The sequence below is a fragment of the Schistocerca cancellata genome, chromosome 1, assembly GCF_023864275.1.
Source record: "Schistocerca cancellata isolate TAMUIC-IGC-003103 chromosome 1, iqSchCanc2.1, whole genome shotgun sequence".
NCBI classification, from domain to species: domain Eukaryota; kingdom Metazoa; phylum Arthropoda; class Insecta; order Orthoptera; family Acrididae; genus Schistocerca; species Schistocerca cancellata.
This window is the reverse complement of record NC_064626.1, coordinates 1,269,522,683-1,269,541,849: the sequence shown is the minus strand read 5'-3', so window position 1 is coordinate 1,269,541,849 and position 19,167 is coordinate 1,269,522,683.

Below are 19,167 nucleotides of genomic sequence, written 5' to 3'. Positions count from 1 at the left end.
AATGTAATTGGATAGATAAAAAATCTACTCACCAATCAGCGACAGGAGATTACACACATAAAAGAAGGTTAGCCTTATGGAAGCTTCTGGAGCCAGTGGCTTGTTCTTCTGGCATAAGGGCTGAAGGAGAAAAAAGGGGGTGAAGCAAAAGGACTGGAGAGGTTTAGGAAAATGGGTAGATTATGCGAAAGTCACCCAGAACTGTGGGTCAGGAGAGACTTACCACACAGGATAAGGAGGAGAGACTGATTGTTGGCAATTTGAAAACCTGACAGCTTAAAGGTGGAAGACAGGGTAATATGCAAGGCAGAGATTACTACTAAAACATTGTGCATGAGTTAATAACAGTGGAAAGTTAAGTACATTGTATGTAACAGAGGTGGAAGTTGCTTTGCAACAGGATATTGTGTGTTGCCGGTATACACTCTCTGCCTGTGTCCATTTGTCCTAACTTGGTGGCAGTCATGCCAATGTAAAAGGCCGAAAAGTGTTTACATGCTGTTGTTGTTGTTGTGGCCTTCAGTCCAGAGACTGGTTTAATGCAGCTCTCCATGCTACTCTATCCAGTGAAAACTTCTTCATCTCCAAGTACCAACTGCAACTGACATCCTTCCGAATCTGCTTAGTGTATTCATCTCTTGGTCTCCCTCTACAATTTTTACCCTCCACGCTTCCCTCCAGTACTAAATTGGTGATCCCTTGATGCCTCAGAACACGTCCTACCAACCAATCCCTTCTTCTAGTCAAGTTGTGCCACAAATTCCTCTTCTCCCCAGTTCTATTCAGTACCTTCTCATTAGTTACATGATCTACCCATCTAATCTTCAGAATTTTCTGAAGCACAACATTTCAAAAGTTTCTATTCTTTTCTTGTCTAAACTATTTATCATCCACGTTTCACTTCCATACATGGCTACACTCCATACAAATACTTTCAGAAAAGACTTCCTGACACTTAAATCTGTACTCGATGTTAACAAACTTCTCTTCTTCAGAAATGCTTTCCTGGCCAGTGCCAGTCTACATTTTATATCCTATCTACTTCAACAATAATCAGTTATTTTGCTCCCCAAATAACAAAACTCCTTTACTACTTAAAGTGTCTCATTTCCTTATCTAATTCCCTCAGCATCACCTGATTGAATTTGACTACATTCCATTATCCTCGTTTTGCTTTTGTTGATGTTCATCTTACATCCTCCTTTCAAGACACAGGCCATTCTGTTCAACTGCTCTTCCAGGTCCTTTGCTCTCTCTAACAGAATTACAATGTCATCAGCAAACCTCAGAGTTTTTATTTCTTCTTCATGGATTTTAATTCCTACTCCAAATATTTCTTTTGTTTCCTTTACTACTTGCTCAATTTATAAGTTGAATAACACTGGGGATAGGCTACAGCCCTGTCTCACGCCCTTCCCAACCACTGCTTCCCTTTCATGCCCCTCGACTCTTATAATGGCTATCTGGTTTCTACACAAATTGTGAATAGCCTTTCGCTCCCTGCGTTTTACCCCTGCCACCTTCAGAAATTGAAAGAGAGTATTCCAGTCAACATTGACAAAACCTGTCTCTAAGTCTACAAATGCTAGAAACATAAGTTTGCCTTTCCTTAATCTATCTTCTAAGATAAGTCGTAGGGTCAGTATTGGCTCATATGTTCCAACATTTCTACAGAATCCAAACCAATCTTCCCCAAGGCCGGCTTCTACCAGTTTTTCCATTTGTCCGTGAAGAATTCATGTTAGTATATTGCAGCTGTGACTTATTAAACTGATAGTTCGGTAATTTTCACACCTGTCAACACCTGCTTTCTATGGGATTGGAATTATTACATTCTTCTTGAAGTCTGAGGGTATTTCGCCTGTCTCATACATCTTGCTCACTAGAAGGTAGAGTTTCGTCAGGGCTGGCTCTCCCAAGGCTATCAGTAGTTCTAATCAAATGTTGTCTACTCCCAGGGCTTTGTTTCCACTGAGGTCTTTCAGTGCTCTGCCAAACCCGTCACGCAGTATCACATCTCCCATTTCATCTTCATCTACGTCCTCTTCCATCTCCACAATATTGCCCTCAATTACATCACACTTGTATAAGCCATCTTTATCCTCCTTGCACCTTTCTGCTTTCCCTTCTTTGCTTAGGACTGGTTTTACATCTGAGATCTTGATATTCATACAGGTGGTTCTCTTTTCTCCAAGGGGCTCTTTAATTTTCCTGTAGGCTGTATCTATCTTACCCCTAGTGAGATAAGCCTCTACATCCTTGCATTTGTCCTCTAGCCATCCTTGCTAAGCCGTTTTGCACTTCCTGTCAATCTCATTTTTGAGACGTTTGTATTACTTCTTGCCTGCTTCATTTACTGCATCTTTATATTTTCTCCTTTCATCAATTAAATTCAATATCTATTCTGTTACCCAAGGATTCCTACTAGCCCTCGTCTTTGAACCTACTTGATCCTCTGCTGCCTTCACTATTCCATCCCTCAAAGCTACCCATTCTTCTTCTACTGTATATCTTTTCCCAGTTCTTGTTAATTGCTCCCTAATACTCTCTCTGAAACTCTACAACCTCTGGGTCTTTCAGTTTATCCAGGTCCCATCTTCTTAAATTGCAGTTTCTTCAGTTTTAATCTACAGTTCATAACCAATAGATTGTGGTCAGAGTCCACATCTGCCCCTGGAAATGTCTTACAATTTAAAACCTGGTTCCTAAATCTCTGTCTTACCATTATATAATCTATCTGATACCTTTTAGTATCTCCAGTGTTCTCCCATGTATACAGCCTTCTTTCATGATTCTTGAACCAAGTGTTAGCTATGATTAAGTTATCCTTTGCGCAAAATACTACCAGGTGGCTTCCTCTTTCATTTCTTAGCCCCAATCCATATTCACCTGCTATGTTTCCATCTCTCCCTTTTCCTACTCTCGAATTCCAGTCACCCATGACTATTAAATTTTCGTCTCCCTTCACTACCTGAATAATTTCTTTTATCTCATCATACATTTCATCAATTTCTTCATCATCTGAATAGTTATAGGCAGAGTGTATACCAGCAACACACAATATCCTGTTGCAGAGCCTGCTCTACAACTTGACATGATGTGACCTCGGTGCCTGTTTCACCACATGTGCCATCTAAATTTTTCCCCCAGAAATCAGTTTCTCAGAACTCCGCCGGTGGGAACTAGTACAACAACATGTCCTTGGTTCTTACCACCCACCTGTTTTCTCCCATATCAGCATTTCTTTACAGTAACTACTCCTTTCTTCACTCCAATTTAGTTTTCTACATCTTTCATTCTCTGACCTGTCTATTTTTCGCTGTCCCCTTCCCACCTCTGCTATGTACAATGCACTTAACTTTTCACTCATGTTTTAGTAGTAACCTCTATCTTGCAACTGTCTTCTGACTTTAAGCTCTCAGCTTTTCAAATCTTGTCCAATGCAGTCCCCAGCAACCAGTCTTTTCTTCTCATCCTGTCTGTATTTCTCTCCTGATCCACAGTTCTGGGTGACTTTTGCAAAATCTACCCCCTTTCCTAAACCTCTCAAGTCCTTTTTTGTCACCCTCCTGATCCACAGTTCTGGGTGACTTTTGCAAAATCTACCCCTTTTCCTAAACCTCTCAAGTCCTTTTTTGTCACCCCTCTTCCTTTTCCTTCACCCCTTCTGCCAGGAGGAGCCACTGGCTCCGAAAGCTTCTGTAAGTATAACCTCCTTTTATATGTGTATTCTCCTGCCACCACATGGTGAGTAGTTTTTTTATCTCTACAATTACATTATATTGTCAAAAATTGATTATTTCTATTGTTATGTCCAATCTGTAACATAAACAGTCTGGAACTATCTTACCTACAATTAATATTTTTTTTCTTTCTCTTATTTTTAACTTGAAACTATAGTTGGAATCATGAATGACAGCAGTTGAGTTTAGGCTTGTTCTGCGCACCTACATCACACACACTCTGAGAGCCAATGAACGTTCAGTAGTGTCCTGAGCACTCTCCTCTGTGTGGCATAGCTAATGTGAGCATTAAATGTGATTGTAGCGAGTTGTCATCACTGATGATGGTGGTAAGTGATAAATTCTGCATAAGCAAGTGGGAGACATCATTTACAAGATATATGCTTCCTTCAAATGGAAAGCATGTGCATGTGCGTACTGCTACTGTTGCCATTCCCGTCCGTGGCATGACATGCACGAACTGCCATCGTTCATGGGTCGCACTATAGTTATCCACATCTTATATCTGCAATGCATGTCCCAATCCCTCAAAATGTTACCCAGACCAGATTTCATGCAGATTAATTATTCAGATGATAATTTTTCAGTATAGTGACTACAGTGATGTGTTTAGTTTTACCAAAAACCATATCGATTAACAGTAACAAATAACTGAAACTGCCACAATTGTGTGCAGTTGTAGATTTTGATTGAGCTAATCAGCAGGTGTGGCAGTATTAATGCATATCATTAGAAAGCTATGGCTCCAGACTTAACAGTAACATATTTCAGTTTTCTGAAAATTAGTTAACTCAGCAGGTAATAAGTACTGAAGAATACTCTTTCACCTTCCTCATTTTGGCAGCCCCAACCCTCTGGTCCAAACACACTTTCGCAGCCTTGTCTTTCTCTTCCTGTGTATGTGTTTCAATCCTTCATTACTATCACATTCTTCCTTCCCACCTGCTTCTGTATTTCCTCTTCAAACTCTTGCTTTTCCTCAGAAGTGCAACCCACTTGCAGTGCATATGCTTGTATTGCTTCTATGGTCATCCCCTTGAGTGATATTTTGATCTTCGTCATCCTATCACTTATTCTCTTCACTTCCTCTTTTAATCCATCTACTACTACTATCCCACTCCATTTCTCCTTCCCTCCTCATTAACTAAAATAACACCAGTTGGAGACTATAATGTAGCAAGTTATTCTTGTCAAAATGAAAGTAAAGGAGATAGTACAGCTTTCTATGTTAAAAAGAATGTGAAGTACACATGCCTCACAAAGCACGATATTACGCTAATAGAAAAAAAGAGTCTGAATTTTCTGTAATTGTCTTGACAGACCCTGACATACTGATACTGAATGTGGATAGATCTCCCACTGAATATATCCAGACTTTCAGTCACTCCCTTGAAGCGCTACTAAATAGACCTTATGCACTCAATAAAATTTTGCTAATATATTGAGATTTTAATACTGGCTTCCTTAAACCTGGAAACAGCAAAACACGAATTTCTAAATATTATTAATTCGTTCCACTTATCCCCAACTGTTGAAACCCCAACCAGGATCAACAAAAACTCAAGATCAGCACGCGACCAGATCTTTATAAATGTAGATACACAATACTACTCAACTGGAATCATTAACACAGTTTACAGTGATCATGAAGCCCGGATGCTAACAGTGAATTTAAACTGCAAAAAATGAAGGCTGTTTCATTATGAAAACAAGGGTTTTTAATTATTTTCTAAGGACTATTACTGGTCGGAGACACATGAAAAAGAATGGTGTTAATATGTCTAATTCCTGCTATAAAACATTTTGTCACTATCTCTAGAAAAAAAAAGGTGTGTGCTACATTAAACACCCTGAAGTGACGACAAGCTTAGAACATACTCTAAGTCCTACTATACTTTATACAGTAAAGTAATTCAGCCAGCAAAAAAATTATATAATGATAAATTAATAACAGAATCTAAAAATAAAATTAAATTCATTTGGAACGTTGTGAAAAAAATACACTAACAACAGGCCCCATGCTATAAACAGAACTTTGAAACTGAATGTAAACGATGAGTTGACATCAGAACCAGAAAAAATCGTAAATGCTTCTAATGACTATTTCAGTACAATAGCTGAAAACCTAATAAAGAAGAACTGCCATAGAGCCAGTACTCCCAACACATGTGGAAACAATAAAAGCATCAATGTTTCTCCACAAACCCATAACCACGGAAGTGCTCGCAGTTATAAAAAGACTAAAAAACAAATATTCCAGAGGCAGTGACAACATACCTGATTTTACTGCAAAGAATTGTTGGGAATATATTGACTCCTGTAACTAATGCATGCTTTAGTAATGGATTTTTCCCTGACCTCCTAAAGGTTGCTAAAGTTATCCCACTCCACAAAAACGGACCAGAAAATGATGTACATAATTACTGGCCAGTAGCACAGCTCAGCACATTTTCAAAAATATTTGAGAAATTGTTTTACACCAGATTAAAGTTTTATTAACAGACTCTCCTTAATATCAGAGCACCAGCATGGATTTAGAAAAGCTAAAACAACGACCACAGCAGTGTATGAATATCTTAATACAACCTTAAAATCATTAGATAACAAATAAATTAGTACTGGTAGCTTTGTCTAAAGCTGTTAATGTTACTGACCATGCCACACTCATTAGAAAGTTCGTTATTAAAGGTGTGAGAGGAACTGCATATCAATGGTTAGAATCATATCTGTCAAACAGAGTGCACAAAGTTGAAATGAAATTTGAAAAAAAAAAGAATACTTATGTTATTATAGCTGCCAGAATGTACTCATTAGATAAAAAAATTTATTTGATTTTCTGTAGGCCAGTGTTCTGAGACAAACAACACATAACTTTTTTATCTTAGAAAAGTTTTCCAACTCTAATAATTTATTCCTAATACTGCGAATGTTAACTTGCATAAGGATAAGTGATCTGCATTTGTTTTGCTTTCTCTCTGAGCAATTAGCAATCTGTTCTTTACGTGAAGGATTTGTACTCTGTGATGACTCTGGAATTAAACTTTTACAATCTTCTGTAAAAAAAGAGACTAGATCCTCCCTTACTGTATGATTTGTTGAACTCATTGTTGCATCTGTTTCAAGTTTTTCCTCAAGTATTCTGATAACTTGCTTGCACAAAAGAAAAGTTTCCTCTGTAAATTAAACGTAGTCCATGTTTGGTATGCAAAGACTAATCAATATTGGCTGTATCTATAAAGTCACAATTATCATACTGTGAACAAAGGTGTATGATACAGTTGTTTGTTTTGTGTACTTCTCTGTTGACATGACATGCATCAGGCATTTTTTATTTATTTATGCAAAGACTAATCAATATTGGCTGTATCTATAAAGTCACAATTATCATACTGTGAACAAAGGTGTATGATACAGTTGTTTGTTTTGTGTACTTCTCTGTTGACATGACATGCAGCAGGCATTTTTTATTTATTTATTTGTCCATATAAATCTCTTTTTCAGTACATATATTGTACACAGGATATTGGACAGAAAACCTTTTTCAAATGTCAGACATACATGGTTTAAATTTTTATGACAAATTGGATCTATACAGTTAATAATTACAAATTTCTGAAAAGCTGTATATTTATAACTTATTTCTACAATTAAAGATACAAATTACATTTTTTCTTGCATAAGATACTGTGAGATTGAATAGTAGCAGTTTTTCAGAAGGTAGGCTGTCACAGACTTTTTAAAGCTTTGTAGTTCAGGAAGAGATTTTATATGTCTTGGTAATCTGATGTAAAGTTTTGTTCCAGCATGATATACACCTTTTTGGCATAATGTGGTGTTACAATGATTAACGTGTATGTCACTGTCTGACCTGGTACTGTAATCATTGACACTTTTGTTTTGAGGAAAAAGGTTTTCTTTTCTCAGTATGCTTTTTTTGACATGCATGACTACTTCCAGTATATAAATGCAGGGAAGGGGTAGGATCTTTAGATCTTTAAAGAAAGGTTTGCATGGTTTTCTGCTGCTCACTCATTTCATTATTCTTATAATAGCCTTTTGTTTCCTGAAAACTGTTATAGCTTGGTGTACATTTCCCCAGAAAATGATACCATACTTCAGTATTGAATGTACACGAGCAAAGTATACAGCCCTAACTGTTTCTACACTAGTATTGTTGCTGAGAATTCTTACTACATAGCTCATTTTTGCTAGTTTTGAATTTAGGGCTGTGATATGAGTGCTTCATTTAAGATTCTCCTAGATATGAAGCCCAACACATTTAGTTTCATTGACAGCACTAATGTTTTGGTTATCTACACATATTATAGGCTGTGCCAGATTTTTATTTTGATCAGTGTGGAAATTCATGAGTACCATTTTTTGGGGATTAACTATTAGCCTGTTTCTGGTAAACCATTCAGACACTCTTTTTGTAATATCTTTTGCAGATGCACTAAGATTTTCTTCTTTATTCCCTTCAATCAATAGACTGGTGTCATCTGCAAACAGTACTGGTACAGTATCCCTAACATGTGATGGGAAATCATTAATGTAGACCAAAAAAAGAAAGGGACCTAAAATGGAGCCCTGTGGAACACCTTGGCTTAGTCCACATGGTTCTGAAAGGTGTACCTGGAGTTCATTTCCTTCCGTGTACTTAATTTCAGTTACCTGAGAGTGATATTCCAAATATGATTCAGTCCACTGATTTAGCATACCTCTTACACCATACCACTCAAGCTTCCTCAGGAGTATAGAATGATCAATCACATCAAAAGGTTTTGTTAGGTCCAAGAATAAACCTGAGATATTTCTGTGGTTGTCCACTGCATTTAAGACATGGTTTGTCAGACTGAAACTGGCTGTTTCAATTGATCGCTGTGGTCTGAAACCATGTTGACATCCAGAAATAATATTATTCTTTTCGAAGAATGTAATTAGTTTTGAAAGGAACACTTTTACAATAATTTTTGAAAACCCTGACAATAGAGACACAGGCCACATTGATGATCACCTTTTTTATATAGGGGTCTTACTTCTGCCATTTTCAGTTGCTGATGGAAGACACCACATGATAAGGATGAATTGCATATGTCCAGTAAAGGTGAAAGTATTTGTCTTGCTGTTATTTTTATAATATAATCTGGAATATCATCAATACCAGTTGAATACTTACTCTTCAGTGAATTAATGGTATTTAGGAGCTCTGTTTGGCTTACTGGACTGAGGAACATGGATATATTATTTATTTTTACAGATGAAAGTTCTTTACATGTTGTATTAGGTGGATTTCCAAATTTTTCCTTCACCAATTTTCCAGCAACAATTGCTTAATAAGAACTGAAAGTGTTTGCAACTGCCCTAGGGTCAGTGACATTCTTGCCATCATGTGATATCACAATATTTTTGTGAGTTGTCTTCTTCCCTGTAAGATCCTGCACAGCTTTCCACATGGACTTAGTTTTATTGGATGACTTCATAATACACTACTGGCCATTAAAATTGCTACACCACAAAGATGACATGCTACAGACAGGAAATTTAACTGACAGGAAGAAGATGCTGTGATATGCAAATGATTAGCTTTTCAGGGCATTCACACAAGTTTGGCACTGGTGGCGACAACTACAACATGCTGACATGAGGAAAGTTTCCAACCGATTTCTCATACATAGACAGCAGTTGACCAGCACTGCCTGGTGAAACGTTGTTGTGATGCCTCATGTAAGGAGGAGAAATGTGTACCATAACGTTTCCGACTGATAAAGGACAGATTGTAGCCTATCGCGATTGCGGTTTATCGTATCGTGACATTGCTGCTTGCATTGGTCGAGATCCAATGACTGTTAGCAGAATATGGAATAGGTGGTTTCAAGAGGGTAATGCGGAACGCCGTCCTGGATCCCGATGGCCTCGTATCACTAGCAGTCAAGATGACAGGCATCTTATCCACATGGCTGTAACAGATCGTGCAACCACGTCTAGATCCCTGAGTCAACAGAGGGGGACGTTTGCAAACAACCATCTGCATGTACAGTTCGACGATGTTTGCAGCAGGAATGACTGTCAGCTCGGAGACCATGGCTGCGGTTACCCTTGACACTGCATCACAGACAGGAGTGCCTGCGATGGTGTACTCAATGATGAAACTGGGTGCACGAATGGCAAAACGTCATTTTTTTGGATGAATCCAGGTTCTGTTTACAGCATCATGATGGTTGCATCCGTGTTTGGCAACATCGCTGTGAACTCACATTGGAAGCGTGTATTCGTCATCGCCATACTGGCATATCACGTGACGTGATGGTATTGGGGTGCCATCGGTTACACGTCTCGGTCACCTCTTGTTCACATTGACGGCACTTTGAACAGTGGACGTTACATTTCAGATGTGTTACGACCCGTGGCTCTACACTTCATTCGATCCCTGCGAAACCCTACATTTCAGTAGGATAATGCACAGCCGCATGTTGCAGGTCCTGTACGGGCCTTTCTGGATACAGAAAACGTTCGACTGCTGCCCTGGCCAGCACATTCTCCAGATCTCTCACCAATTGAAGACATCTGGTCAATGGTGGCCGAGCAACTGGCTCGTCACAATACGCCAGTCACTACTCTTGATGAACTGTTGTATCGTGTTGAAACTGCATAGGCAGCTGTACCTGTACACGCCATCCGAGCTCTGTTTGACTCAATGCCCAGGTGTATCAAGGCCGATTTTATGGCCAGAGGTGGTTGTTCTGGGTACTGATTTCTCGGGATCTATGCACACAAAGTGCGTGAAAATGTAATCACATGTCAGTTCTAGTATAATATATTTGTCCAATGAATACCCTTTTATCATCTGCATTTCTTCTTGGTGTGGCAATTTTAATGGTCAGTAGTGTATATTTGTCATTTTCCTTAATTTTTGCCTCTATTATGACCTGTTTCAAATTTAACTTGTATTTTTTTTTTAAATAATTGATAAATTCTGGATTGCTGTGAGTTTTTGACTGCAGAAAAAGTTCCCGCTTCCTTTTACAAGATACTCTAATGCCTGATGTAATCCTGTTTTCGAATCTATCTGTGCTTTTGGAAATCACTTTCCTTTGTGGAAAGGCTATGTCAAAGTTATGCTTGAAAATGTTAAAAAATTTTCCATCTTTTCGTTGGTACCAGAGGTATCATATACTTCTCTCCAAGATTGTTCGCTGATTAGGTACTGGAAGTATTCAATATTATTCCTACTATAAATTCTTTTATGGATGACTTTTCTATACTGGTTGAAATGTGATTTACAGGTATGGTCAGTAGTTGCGAAAGGTGGTCACTATAGCCAGTATCAAAGTTTTCTGATGTACACTTGTCCATGTTTACACATACCTGATCAAGGAGAGTGACATTAGTTTTTGTTACATGTAATGAGGCCACTATAAAATGCACTGATATCACACATCTTGCCCATGTGAAGCTGGACTGTCTCTCTGATGACCAGTAATGAGATCTGACATCCCTGCGACAGTGTTCCATTTGTTGTGTATTAGGAGCTCTCACTCCCCAACACAGAAGCTACCTGTAACTCAACTGCCCATAAAAGCATAAGGTGAATAGTACTGTTTCTGTCAAAGTTCTTTGTGCCATCCTAAAATGTACTTCTTTGTCTGTGAATGACACTTATTCTGGCTTTTTTTTTTTTTTTTTTTTTTTTTTTTGAAATTTGTGGTAAGTTCCTATGGGACTAAACTCCTGAGATCATCAGTCCCTAGGCATACACGCGTGCCCGAGGGAGGACTCTAACCTTCGATGAGGGAGCTGCATGAACCGTGGCAAGGCACCTCAGACCATGCATCCAGCTTAATGTAACATACCCTGCATGTCACAAAGTTCTTGATCCAGTAACAAATCTGGTTAGAAACTTCTTGCAGATTTTCTTTCAGAAGCATTCTGGAAACCAGGAAACACAAAATAACACTGAACATTGCTGTGCAGTGCACCAGTTGGGTTTTGAATGACTAGCATTTTCTGAGTCCACATTAGGTGCCATGTGGAAGGCCATTTTCATTAATATAAGAAATTGTATTTGAATACATGTACATTTCATAATCGTGACTCATGTAGAGGTGAATAATACAGAGCATGTGACTGACTTATACTGTCTTTTATTTTAGTACCATCTGACAAAGAAATTTACTGTAAATTATCATTACTGCAGAGATTTCAAGTAGATAAAATGTGGCAATAATACTTTTCACCTTGAAGTAAGTTATGTGCTAAAATAAAGTTTCATGAAAGTGAAGAGGATTACCAGGTTGCTTGCACCAATAATCACACCCATTTAGCAATAGTTCATTTATTAACCTTTACACATACAAGGATCACAAAGAACTGAACTGAACATGGCGGAACAGCCAAAAATAATGCTTAGAGTCCAAAGATGAATGCATATTGATGTTGGTGTCGATGTCATTGGCACCACACATAGCCCCCCCCCCTCCCCCCGCAGTATGGAGTACTCTTGAGAGGCTGGGGGGGGGGGGTGACTATGGCGTTGGCAGGGGTGGTCCGCGGGAGCTGGACCACGATCAGCTCAACAACGTCGTCTCGGGGAGCTGTGTGGGTAGATGTGGTGAAGGAAGGTTCGGCCACCGAACCTGGAAGTCGTTGAAGTGAGCCGGGCGTCGTACTGGGCGTGCTGGTCATGCGGTGACAGGTAGGCCGGCGGTTTGCGGATGGAACGGAGTGACGATGACGATGTCTCCGGTGGGTTGGCGAACATATGAAGCATGTCCAGGTCGATGTCGGGCGGGAGGGGAACACATTTCAGCAGGTGGCAGGGAATGGCAGAGGTTGCATCATGAGCACTGGATGAAGAGAAACACATGACGAACAGTGTATAATCACGCAGTATTATTGAGATGTCGTGGATTATGTCCGGGGGGACAGGCACAAACACCTCGAGCGAGGGCACGTCCAAGATGGGGAGGGGGGGGAGCGTGAGAAACCTTGACAGGGCGAGGCAGGTGACGGTGGAGAGGTCGAAGGGACTGGCGAAGGGCCCGGCGGCAAGGGCGTGATCGTACGTAAGCTCGACGTGGGGAGCATCTGGTCACTCGACGGAGTGCGTGAGACCAGAGTGGACGGCGAGGTTGGAGGAGAGCTCGACGACTGGAGCTGGAAGTCACTCGATCGAGTGTGTAAGTCCGACGTTGAGGGAGTGGTCAGAGCATCGTGAGCCACAACAGTTAGTGGCATGGTCGTGGCCTGAAGGGGGGTAGAAGAAGGCTCGACATGAGTAGGCTTAAGTCTGTTGTGAGAGACTGTAGCAGCTGAATATTTCATCTGGATGTCATAGGTATTGGCTGAGCACCAGAGAACTCGGTACAGGCTGGTATATGGAGGTTGGAGGGGAGCACGGACAGTGTCATCTCGGAGCATGATGTACTCGCAATTGTCCAGAGATTTTGGGACGTGAACCTTAGGGCGGGAGTGGCTGGTGGGCAGAGGGATATGGAGGTTGATGAAGTGGCGTCTGACACAGTCCTCAGACTGAGGGAGAGAAGTGGGAGGGCTTACAAGTTCACCAGGGAGAACAATGTTCTGGCCGTGATAACGTAGATTTTCCCGGCATATCAAATACTGATGATTTTCACGGGTTTGCAGCTGGGTTCCATCATCCTGATGACAACACATGGCCCAAATCAGAACTTCAGTTTCCAGTTTCTGGTGGGAGAACTAACGTTTTTGAATTAACACTTGAGTCAGGTCTTTAGGTGTACATGGATTACTCAGTATGTGAAGTATTTCCTGCAAAAGGCAAAGGCAAAGGAGATTGAAAAAGTACTGGTGTTGTACACAACTTTAATGTGTCAGGTAGGCTTTTGGGTCTTCTCTACCCCATCTGTTAAGCCCTGTACATAAGGATTCATTACTTGCATGAGAATTTTGTTAGTGATTACCTTGTTAGATGTGTTACATTTTCTAAAAAGTCTTCCAAAGAATATCAGACTGGTATCTACGGTAACAACATCTAAATTTTTGTGGTCATTCTCTTCTCAGTCATTCTGGATGGTGCATCTTAAATACGAGTACTTGTTTACTCTAGAAGGCTCTGATGACTTCTCAGTAGTGTTCTGTTAAACAATAAGGTGTCCTTTCATCTATTAATGTGTCTCTTGTATCCAACAGCACTGCATGTGAAGAATCTCAGAGAGTTATCACAATTATCTTCTGTATGACTGACATAAATGATATGAGTAGGCAATGGTCCCATTTTATTTTCCTTGATGACAACAATATATCCTTATTTAGAACAGTATTCTGTGTTCCACTGTTGGAAGGTCTTGGGTGCTGGTGCACTGCATTCTTGCAAAATCTTCCAACTCAACATTTCTGCCTTCTTCTGGGAATAGGCTGTACGAAATGGCACACAGTCAAACTTGTGCTATTTTATGGACAGTGTTTACCTCATTTATTGCCATAGATGTTGGTGATATGCTACAGAGTAACCTTGTCATGATTAGTAACCTTGTCATGATTAGTGGAAGCATTCATAGGTGTACTGGTGGCCACAAGACTGTATGTAAGCGGTGCATTGTTTATGTTTCAGTATGAACACTTCCACCAATCATAGCAATGACATTCAATAGCCAATCATCAATATCCATTGCAATAAATGTGAAGTTTACTGTCCTTAAATTACTGAAAGTTGTACAATGTGCCACAATGAACAGACTTTTACCAGAAGAAGGCTGAACTGTTGACTCATAAGATCTTGCAAGAATGACATGGAAGCAATACCCTAAGACTTTTAATGTCATTGACCATAGACCACTAAAGCACACCCTCTTATTATAGTGGGGCCTCTGTACGGAAACAGTCAATCCAATCTCATGTATGGGCCAATTATTTGGATTGGTAACCATGTAAGTTTATCTTGGCTGTATGTAGGTATGATGGCTTAAATGAATATGCTAAAATTCCACATGTAGAGATAAGGTCTTTAATGATCAGCTTCATACAGCTATACATAAACACACAGTCACTCCAATTCAAAGTGTCGCAACGAACTGAAGAACACAAGCTCGAATTGATTCAACATTTGCATCGGAACTCGATGTTGACAGGCGTCCTGGGCGAGGGTCATCGTTCACTTCTTCTCGGCCATCCCGGAACCTTTTTAACCACTTGTTCACAGTTGGTTCCTTCAGAGAATTGTCTCCGTAACCCTGTTTCAAACACTCAAAAATCTCACGGCCATTCTTGCCTAGCTTTTCAAGAAACTTGATGTTGACGCGCTGTTCCTCAATCAGAGAGAGCTCCATGCTGACGGCAGGTGAAAAGGGTAACTGTCAACAAGCTGCCGCACACTCCCACCTTCACACAGAGTGCTTTGACTCGAACTGAGCTTTGATGGGATTGATTACAGCAGTAGCCCCACCTGGCGGTGACTGCAACTTGTAACATAAAGACATTATTCAACTTTTATATGTATTTTCCGGACAAACCTCGTATGACGCCACGGCTACGGGCGGTGACTCCGCGGGCCTGGACAAGCTGACCACGGCCACTGAGGACAAGGCCGTCGACGGTGATGGCGACGAAGAGGAGCAGGACAACACTGCGGCAGGCACACAGCCGCTGCCACAGTTCCCCAGGGAACACCTGCGTGTCATCGAGGTGCTCAGTGTCGGCCACTTTAGGGACCTACACTTACGTGAAGTAAAGCAGTTTCCAGAAGTTCTCGACAAGAATCTCTGTACATGCAAACCAGTGGCTGTGAAATTCCTGCATCCAAATGCTTTGGAAGTTGTAAGACTTCGGCTGCAGGAAGAGGCACGTGTGCTGTGGTGACTGCGGCATCCCAACTTGTGCCAGCGCACCGTACGACTCGCCCGCCTTCCTGGTGGTGCAGTACTTGCAGCTGGGGGACCTCAACCAGTTTCTGCAGGAGCACCTGGTCGACACTGTCACCTTGTTGCCACCCTCTTGTCGCGGCCGCACCCACCCTCTTGTCGCGGCCGCACCCTCAGTTACGGAGGCCTTCTATACATGGCTACTCAAATTGCAGCTGGGTTGAAGTATCTAGAATCTCACAATTTCCGTCACAGAGATTTGGTGACAAGAAACTTCGTTGTCAGATTGTCCTATCAAATAAAAATTTCTAGCAGTGCAATGTGTAAAAGTATATACACCGGCGATTACTACAAGGTAGAAGAATGGGCACTATTGCCCATAAGATAGATGGCCTGGGAAAGTATTCTGATGGGTAACTTCACTGCGAAGAGCGACGTTTGGTCCTTTGCTGTCACACTATGGGAAATACTAACATTTGCTAGAGAGCAACCTTTTGAAGAGTTGTGTGGCGGCAAAGTGATAGAAACTATGTTGCACATCTACCAAGATGATGGACAGCAGATGTTCCTACCTCCGCCAAAGAACTGCCACAAAGAAATATATATGACCTAATGTGCGAGTGCTGGCAGAGGAACAAATCCAATAGACCAAACTTCCTCTGTGGTGCGTCCTCCGAAGGTGCCTCCACTAGCAATGAGTTGCCTGCCACCACAGCTGAATCGAAAGAGAACTTGTTGAGGAGAATCCCTGAGGCGGCAAAGTAGAGCTGCAGATGCAAGAAGAGGCCAACGTAGTGGTGCAGCTTGACCGTGACATCATGTGGGTGCTCCATGAGCAGGTCAGCCACGTACGAGAAGGCCACCGGCTCCGTGGACACATGCTGTTGTTCAGACACCCTCAGAAACGCCTTCGCGTGTGAGAATACCTGCACATCCTTGCTGAACTGGTGTTGGCATGTAGATGTATCACGGAGAAGTTTCTCATGTGGTCAAACTCAAACAGCACCGGACTGTCTTCCATGCTGGGCGTGTCACTTCAGACATGTATACCTCAATGTGGTCGGTCCGCTGCCTCCCCCCCTCCCCCCCCCCCCCAATCACAAAACTATAGATACCTCTTGTCAGTTACTTCTACAATGGAAAAACCTTGGCTATGAACTGGAAATGAATTGTTAGCATTAAAGACTAATTTTAGAGCTGAAGTTAAAGAAATTATCAGTATCTGCCCTGAAGGGATAGTATTCTAGTTGACTGCATACATCCTATTTTTGACAGATTAAGTTTGAAGTTAGTGGAAGAACTAAGAAGATTCTGCTCAAGCAATATGTGATAAAGCACTGGTGGATGAATACATTGATAGATAGCAATACTCATACCATATTATCAATTTTCTTTCATTTCAAAGGGAGTGTCCATATTGTATCATTAACAACATATCAGTTCAGGACTTAAAAGATCTTCTATCCAAGAAACAGTACAATCTCACATATCTGACGTTTACAAGAGAAATAGTTTTCAGTAGGGAGGGGGCAGACACGGGGTCCCAGAAACTTGACCACAGTGCTACATCTGGCAGAAAGTCATGTGTTGCAAGGGCACGTGGATGATGCCACAGTGTGGAGGGAGTGAGGTCACCTAAATATTCCTTGTGAATAATGTGGTGAATGATCTTGTCAGAAGATAGCAACAAACGTTAACAAATAATTCGTTTAGCATTTGTGTATTGCAGAGGGGGGAGGGGGGGTGGCGGATGCACCACTATGTCACTGATTAAATCCAAATGGTTGGGTAAATGGCTGCTGAGTCACACGAATTTTGATTCCTCGAAGTGGACACCAGTAGCATGAAAAACAGAGTCCACCAGTGCAAACCAGGTGTACGGCTCGTCCTTTACAAATGTAGGCAATTTTGGAAATTTGGCGTGCGTGACATCCGATGACACTGCATTACTTGGGGGTTGACTGCCAGTAACTATTTGTTTGGTAGTGGTAAAACTGGGGGGAGGGGGACGTGGGGTCTCAGAAACTTGACCAGGCAGGTGAGGTTCCTGTTGCAGACAGGGCGTCAGGAAATGTTGTGGTGAGGTAGTAGCATTGGCCATATCAATAATTCACTGCTTGGAATTCATGGGAGAGGGTTGTAATTTGGTTGGAAATGTGGCTGGCACTTGTGGCGTGACAGACTCGACGTTGGCCGAGGCAGGACGGCATAGGTCGGCAAACACATGTTGTACGAAATCAGATGCAGTACATATCGGAGCACGAGGCACACTTCATGATACATCACTCTCTGGATCAAAATGCCCATACATGTACGAAAGCACAGTCTGAGGCAATATGGCGGTGGCCGCATGGATCCAGTTAACTGTAGCACTAACAGGCACGGTGGAAAAATTATGAAAGTTCGTGTTCGGAAGTTCTGGTTGTATGGCTGGAAGCTGCGATGGAACCTGGTTCACTGATAAGTAAGGTGCTTGAGTTGCTGCAGGCAAAGGTATCTGCTGTTGGCTGTTGAAAGACCACATGGTGCAGCAACAAAAGATGTTACAAAAATCATGAAAACAATTTTTCGGCGGGGTCACCAATGTGGAAGTAGGTATGATGGCGTAAATGAATACGCTAAGATTCCACATGTAGAGATAAGTTTGGAGAAAAAAGGCAAAAAAAAAGCTATAAAGTGAGAAATCATTAACAAACTGTGTCTACTGTGGAGAACTCCTGACTGTGACTGATGTACTGCTTTTAGGGAAAACAAGGTGACAAATGGTTCCACTGTTTGGCAGAAATGGATTTCACTAGCGTCAGTAACAAAAATGTTGTTTGCAAGAAATTCACTTGAAAATAATAAAAGCAAAGTTATTAGAATTTATCCACAAGTATTTCCTTCCCATGCACACAGCATATAGTTTCACCTGTGTGTCTCAATAACAAGAACAACAAACTGTCATCAGGTATGATTTTATCTTCAATAAAGAGACAATTTCTGGTCTGCTACCAGAAATTTGTTTAAGGTTGCATCTTTGATGGTCTTCCGCCAAAACAATTTTTTCACTATATGCTGCAGCGATAAGTCCATCTGCATACAGACTGGCTTTGGACAAGAAAGCATCCCTTATCATCTCCATTTATGATACAGAGTTATGATCGCCTGGAGTAATAAAGGTTTCTTTTCTACAGCTGCTGGTTTTAGAGACGATGATATTCTTAAGAGGACAGTCTATACAAGACATTATGACAGCCATAATTTTTTATGACCATGTATATGCAGCATTTTTAGCAGTAACTTTTCAGCACTTGGCTTTTAATGTATGAGTGAATCAGAAAATCAGGCAGCACCAGAGCCACTTTCAAACTGGAGTGTGGTTCAAATTCAAGTTTATTTACCGTTCTTACCTCAATTGATAGAAGCAGAATCCTTAAACAGCCACTTTGTTGTCCATCTGTCTGTCTTTTAAGATCCCTTTTTCTCAGGAATGGGTAGAGGTATCAAGTTGAAATGTATGTCAAATAATAATGTTTACAGTTCCTCAGCAGTGTAAAAAAAATTAAGCTTCTCAATCAATTCAGGCAAAAGGTATGGCCATTTGTGTC